Source organism: Spermophilus citellus (genome assembly GCF_964194105.1).
Source record: "Spermophilus citellus genome assembly, chromosome: 11".
NCBI lineage: Eukaryota > Metazoa > Chordata > Mammalia > Rodentia > Sciuridae > Spermophilus > Spermophilus citellus.
The window spans coordinates 117,556,132-117,563,226 of record NC_138192.1 but is presented as its reverse complement, the minus strand read 5'-3'; the positions used below and the strand labels follow the sequence as shown (position 1 = coordinate 117,563,226).

The 7,095-nt window shown below is 47.0% G+C and overlaps 1 pseudogene across 1 annotated transcript; it reads right to left on the bottom strand.

Annotated features, from left to right (window-relative positions):
• Positions 1–354: 354 nt before the first annotated feature.
• Positions 355–1,720, bottom strand: LOC308630674 (G protein-coupled receptor kinase 6-like; annotated as a pseudogene). Its single transcript has 2 exons — positions 1,434–1,720; positions 355–1,235 (listed from the first exon to the last, which is right to left on the bottom strand). The product of its transcript is annotated as a G protein-coupled receptor kinase 6-like (transcript).
• Between the last annotated feature and the right edge of the window lie 5,375 nt (positions 1,721–7,095).

The following is a 7,095-nucleotide window of genomic DNA, read 5'->3' as shown; positions in this document are numbered from 1 at the left end:
CTTTGGCACAGGCCTAGGGGACACTGAAGCCCCAGATCCAGCTCTAACAAGTACTTAGAAGGGACAGTATTGGGTCTGAAATGGTGGTGGCCTGAGCCCAGGACAGTGGGGGCAGGCACAACTGTCATTTGGAGGTTGGTGGTGGCCAGTGCAGTGCTGGGGACTCCAGGGTGTGGCCTGGCCCAGCCTCAGGCAATCTGAGCTGGGCCTGAGAAGCCTGTTTGGCAGTGACTCCTCTGCCAGCTCCCAGCTCTCCTGACCAGGGCTGGCTGCACAGAGTAGCGGAAGTCAGGATGCTGGTCTGGGGTGGGAATTAAGAGTGCTCTGGTTGCGATAGAACTCGATAGAACTCGTACAAATACATAAATACAGAAAGCCCCGAGCTCCAGAGAAGAGCTGAAGGGACGCACCTTTGTCCCAGGGACGGCTCAGTCCTTGCCAAACTCAGCCAGGCCAGGGGCTGAGGGGCAGAGGACACTGGGGACAGCTCCGGCTGTGTTCCCCAGGCCACGACTTGAGTGGACAATGGGGAAGACCACTGTGCAAAACTGTAAACAGCGTTCAGAGTAGCTGCTACCGTCAATCACCGGTGGGGGCCTCGGGCTGGGGATTAGAGGCGGGTGGGGAGTTCTTCCTCACTGTCACTGCAGTTCCCACAGCAATCCTGGTGACTAAAGAGTCTCTGCAGCAGTCCTTTCTTAGGGGGTGCAGGCGGCTGGCCTTTCCAGTCCAGGTCTGGAGGAACTGAGCCATCCAGCCCAAAAACATTCAGCTCCTGGAAGCACTCAGTCTCCACCATCTCGTTCTGCCAAGGGATGGGCACACTGCCAGTGGCAAACTTCTGGTAGAAATCCTGGTCGGTGGGCTCCAGCTCCACACCTTTAACTGTGGAGAATTGTTCAATATCCAGAACATCCTTGCAATAAATAGCCTAGGGATCAGGCTTAAAGGGCGGTTCCAGCATGCCAGCTCCCAGCCGCTTCAAGTTCAGTTTCTTGAAAAGGGGGTGCTCCTTCACCTCTCGAGCGCCACCCCCACGACACCCTAGGGGCTCTGCAGGTTTTTTGCAGAGAAGCTGGGAGCAGAGTGAGTGGGCCTGCGGGGGGGGGGGGGAGCGCTCAGAATACTCCCCAGGCACTTCCTTCACCAGCCACTCCACCTCCTCCTTCTTTTTCCTTTGCTGGAAGGGCCACTGGCCTGCGATCATCTCATACAGGAGGCAGCCTAATGCCCACCTATGTTGAGAGCCACAGCCAAAGGGGCCCCAGCAAACTTCCAGCTGCCAGAGGCTTGTGGGAAGCCGGTGGTGGCAGTTGGGCTCTGAGGGTTTTTTCCTGAGGAGCTGTTTTGTTTGGCGTATGTGGTTCTAAAAATAAAGTTAGTTTCTTTTGACAAGTGGCTCCTGAATTGTGCCCAGCAAGACTGTGGCACACCAGTCAGGGCTGAATGTGTACCGCTCATTCTTTACCACCTCTGGAGCCATGTAGCCCACGGTGCCCACCAGGCCTTTGATGGTCTGGCCTTCTGGTACATGCACAGCCAGTCCCAGGTCAGAGTTGCGGATGTTCTCTGGCTTCAGGTCCCTGTACACAATCCGCTCCTGGTGCAGGTCCTCTAGGCTATAGCAGATCTCAGCAGCGTAGAAGACAGCTCGTGCTTCAGGAAAGCCAGCCTGGCCCATGTGGTAGATGTGGAACTTGAGGTCGCCTCCATTCATCAGTGTCAGCTATTATAGTTTTTCATAGCACTAATTACAGTATTACATTATTATTTTTTCATTACATTATTACTTTTAACAGAAGCACAATGTCCTGTTATATATTTTATAATATATATAAATATATAATATACATATGAAATACATATGTTTATACATAAATATAAAATATATATATGTTATCTCCAGTGTTAATGTCTCCTGGAGGACATTGATGTCCTCACCAAGTTTTATCATCATAAACAACCCTGTGATAAACTTTTTGCTAGGAGCCACAAGCAGATAAATGATGCATGGCACCTTTGCTTGTAAAGTGATGCCAGCTAGCCACTGAGATGATATGATTATGTTAAGATTTACATTCATATGCAAATTGGGCTCCTGCTGTTCACCTTGGCCTGCTACCGGACTCAAGTTACGGGACTCCTGGAGAGTTCCCATTGGTTGGGGAAGGATAGTAGGAGGAAATTCCAGGGGAGGTGGGGGGGGGGCCCTGGTTCCGGGAGACGCCCGCGTGGGAGGACCGGGTTTGGCTTGCCGGCGCCTACGGAGTATTGGCGGCTTTTTCAAAATAAAGTTTTGTTCCTGCTTGAGTGGCTCGTGATTCTGTGCCCAGCCAAGACTGCGGCAACTTTTTCCTCCCTCCTGCCCTCTCTAATTCCTTCCCTTCCTCTCTCTCTCCTCTCCTCTTTTCCTTCCTCACCCTCTCCTACTTTCCCTTCTTTCTTTCCTTTCTCTTCTCACATTAAATAGAATTGCAGGGTCAAAGATCTGCATTTTTCCTGTTTTTGAATCTTATTCCAACAGGACTGTGGGGGGTTGTGTATCAAGACTGCTAGAAGTAACCGAATGCTTATTGTCTGTTAAGCACTTTATTAACACATTGATCCTCATCCCAATCCAATGAATAAACTCCTACTTGTTATATTTACTGTTAAATTTGACAGTACAAATGGGGTACAGTGTTATAATTTGATACATGTATACAGCATGCAGTGATCAAATTGGGATAATTAACATTCCCTTCTTTCTAAACATTTACAAAATTTTTGATTAACATGTAATATTGTACTTATTCATGTAGTACTGTGTGATATTTCAATACACGTATACAATATGTACTGATCAAATTAGGGTAATTGACATTCTCATCTCCTTTCTCTGCATTTGGAGCCTTCAACTTCCTCTCCTCTGGTGATTCATAAAAATATCCAATAGATTCTAACAATAGTCACCCCATGGAGCTTTTATTCCCATTTTTAGATAAGAAAATTGAGGTTCAGAGGAAGCATCTCAACTGCCCAAGGGAAAGAATTGGGCCTTGCATCTGTGGTTTGGTTCTAAGTCCTGTGCTCTGATCCTGATTCATCATCACAGCAGCTCTGGGAATCAAGTATGATTATCTCCATTTTTGCAGATAAGGATATTTTGATACATGTCAACAAACTTGTCCAAGATCACCAACCCATAATGTAGAGTCAGCATTTATATCATGGTGTGTCTGGCTCCAAAGCAGGCCTTTTGGGGTCCTTTGTGGGGATTTCTGAATGTGTTCAGGAGGGGTCCCTCAGGTGGGTCCTCAGGGGTCCACTCTTCAAGGTCCTTCCCCAGCTTCCATGGTGCTCGGCAGTCAGGACTAGGAGGTCTGCAGCTGGCCAGGGCTGTGCTCCGCCAGGTGCTGCACGCTCCTTTCTGTCCCCTGACTCACTGATATTCCTGCCCCCTCCCTCTCATCCCCCATCACTCTGATTTCCAACTCTCTCAGTTGGGAGTGGTTTTAGTTGCAGGTTATAGAAATCTCAACTTGAATAGGTCTTTTTTTTTTTTTTAACGATTCTTTTTTTTTTTTTTTTTTGAGAGAGAGAGAGAGAGAGAGAGAGAGAGAGAGAGAGAGAATTTTAATATTTATTTTTTAGTTTTCGGTGGACACACATCTTTGTTTGTATGTGGTGCTGAGGATCGAACCCAGGCCGCACGCATGCCAGGCGAGCGCGCTACCGCTTGAGCCACATCCCCAGCCCAGGTCTTAACAATAAAGAGAATTTACTGGTTCATGTGACTGATTTGTACAGAGAGAAGATGGCCCTGGGTCATGGTTTGTTCAGGATCTTGGCCCCATTTCTCAGCTCTGCCTTCCTCTGTGTATGCTGGTTTTGGTCCTTGGGCTGGATTCCCATTTATGGTATTGAGTTGCTGCCTGCTACAAGGTGAAAAACTTGCTTTTCCACCATCAGTGAACAAACATGCTGACCTTTGGTTGGATTGACTCATCTGAGGTCACATGCCCTCTGAAGCTGTCTCTGTGATGATGGGACTGTCTTAGGGTGAGGGAAGAGATCCCTTTCCCCCACTCTTTCCTCCACTGAGATCTTCAGAGATAAGTGGATTCTTTTGGAGGATTGTGAAGGGATGTTTTTATGGGCATAAGAGCTGACACAGGGACAAAAATGATGTCTTTACAGCCACACTCTGCTGCTTACACCATCTTGTGTAAAGCTCTCCATATTTCAAACAGAGTGGCAAAGAACAGTAGCATCTCAGAGAGACCCCCACATTTTGACAGTTGACTGGCATCTGGGCTGCACCTATCAAAGGTCATCTTTGTGGCACTAAGTGCTCTCTTAGGATGGAAAAATGCTTTCCCATTAGGAACAAAATGGCTCAGTGTAAGAGGATTAGTTGTAAGAGGAAAATGAAATGTAGAAGATGTGTTGGGTGGGCGAGATTTGCTGGAATCTTTTCAAGTGTGTAAAATTTTGTTCCAAGCTTATCTTTATGCGCATTTCTGCCTCCTCTCATGAGACGCTCTTTCCTATCATAAAGTGAAAGATTTGTTTTACCCTTGTCCTCCAGCTCTGTCTTCTGGTAGAGACTGAGCAATCACTATTGTCACCACCAGGCTCATCCTGAGGGGCTGTTTTGCCTTCATTCCCAGGCTCCAGGGGAGACCAGAGCTTTCCCTAGGTCCTCTGGATTCATCGAAACAGACGGGCATGGTGAACTGATTTGACCAAGGGCTTAGAAAAAGCAGAAGGGAACTGTACACAAAGAAGAACTTCAAAGTGGGGCTTACTCATAACTGCTCTTGACTCTCATCTTTCTCAATGGGTCTCTTGCTGTCCAGCAACTTGTGCCCCCTTGTGGCAAAACCTGAATTTCTCCATTGCCTCCACTTGTTTTCTTTTTAAAATTTTTTTCTTTTTGTATATGTTGTGTAATTCCACATCATATATGACCACATAGGTTGTTTTTAGATATATGTGACAACAGAGTCTATTTTGACATATTATGCATACATGGAGTACGACCCATTCCAATTAAGATCCCATTCTTGTGGTTGTACATAATGTGGAGTTACTGATTGTGTATTCATTTAGGAGCAAAGGTTATGTTCAATTTATTCTACTTCATGATAGTCAAGCTATGGAACCAACCAAGGTGCCCTTCAACAGATGAATGGATAAAGAACATGTGAGATATATATATAGTGTGTGTGTGTGTTGTGGGGGGGGGTACCAGAGATGGAACTCAGGAGCTCTCAACCACTGAGCTACATCCCATCCCTATTTTGTATTTTATTTAGAGACAGGGTCTCACTGAGTTGCTTTAGTGCCTCACTGTTGTTGAGGCTGGCTTTGACATTGAGATCCTCCTGCCTTAGCCTCCCCAGCTAATAGGATTACAGGCAGGCGCCACCACCCCATGGCTCCTTTTTGTATTTTATTTAGGGACATGGTGTCACTGAGTTGCTTTAGTTCCTCACTGTTGCTGAGGCTGGCTTTGAACCTGTGATCCTCCTGCCTCAGCCTCTAGAGCCACTGGGATTACAGGCATGCTCCATCTTGCCTGGCTATCCACTTGTTCATGAATTCACATAGGCCCCATGGTCTCTTTCTTCCATGTCCTGAGTCACTATATGTGCATAGTTATGTGCATACGTGCATAGCTAGGCAAGTACTCTACAACTGAAGCATATCTTCAGCCTGAAGTCACTATTTTCTGCCCCAGGAGCTTCCTTTTCCCTAGATGATTATTAATAGGGTACATCCTCTCCCTTCCAGAACTACCCCAACTTTGAGTCCTTTCAGATCTAGGCATCATATCCCAATAGTCCAGCATCAGTAAAAGCAGGGTATGAGTAACTCCAGGGCAATTGTCTCCTTACACTTCCTGCCATGTTTATAAATGTGAAAAGAACCCAGAAAGAGGACAATTTAGCTTAAAAAGTCTGCTTGCCAGTGGCAGAAGTGGAGGCACCATCTGCATGATAAACTTGGCGTTTACGGGAAGGGCAGGATTTACACTTATACTATGTAGATTGGGACTATCTTTAGACAAAAGAGGAGGCTGGGCAGCATCACTGCAGCCAGACCAGCTAGCTGTGTGGAAAGGAAGCTTTTATACAGACTTCAGGTGTGAGTGTGTGACCCTAAGTGATAGATGCTCCGGCTCATGCTGGTGACCCATGCTCTCTAAGATCAGAGACCGCAATCATTTCTTCCACAGCCATTGGCTGAGCTCTTGCTATATTTCCTGGAAGAGGTTCTAAGGATGAGTTGGAGAAGGTCCTTGCATTCTAACAGCTCACCGAGTTGGGGAGAATCCTGGCTTGCCAACACGTGAAGACAGTACAGTAGGGTTCCTGTTAGAGTAGTGATTTAAGTGCTAGAGGACTAGAGCCTGGGGACAGCCATCAGCCATTGCAGGCAGCTCAGCTAAGTTCCCAGAGAATCCATCCTTCATTGTGGAGAGAGGAGCAGCAATGAAATGGAGCCCAAACCTTCCACAGCTGATTGGCCCTGCCACAGTGGTCTCTAAGCTATCCAGCAGCCTCCCCAAAGGGCCTGTGACCCCTGCCCCAGAGCGATGGGAACCAACCAATCATTGACAGCAGCTGTGGAAAAGAATGGGGTTGGTTCCGTTCCAAAACTCCACCAGGCCACACCAAAGAAGTCTACTGTGCAAGTAGGAATTCAGTGTAGTCCTCTGCCTCCTTCCCACCAACTGGCCCCAAATCCCTCCTAGGGGGTGAACTCCTTCTGAGCCTCTGCTGTAAAAATAGAAAACCTTTTGTCTTTATTTTTGTCAGGAACATTGGTGATCTACTAGGGAATTTGGGAATAAACCAATAGAACTAAATTCAAGAAACAGAAGGCAATAATAAGTGGTCATCCATGGAGTGGAGAATTCAGATAACAGACCTTAACTCCAGCCCGGTACACAGGAACCTCTGGAGTTTCTGATGTGCTGGAATTCTGTGACTTAATCTTGTTCCCCAAATGCAGACATGGGTGGGGCTCAGGAGGGAGGTGTGGTTTCTCTGTTTCCCTTTATTCATCCATTTCCTTCCAAATGTTAAGTCACTGTTGTCTCTGAGT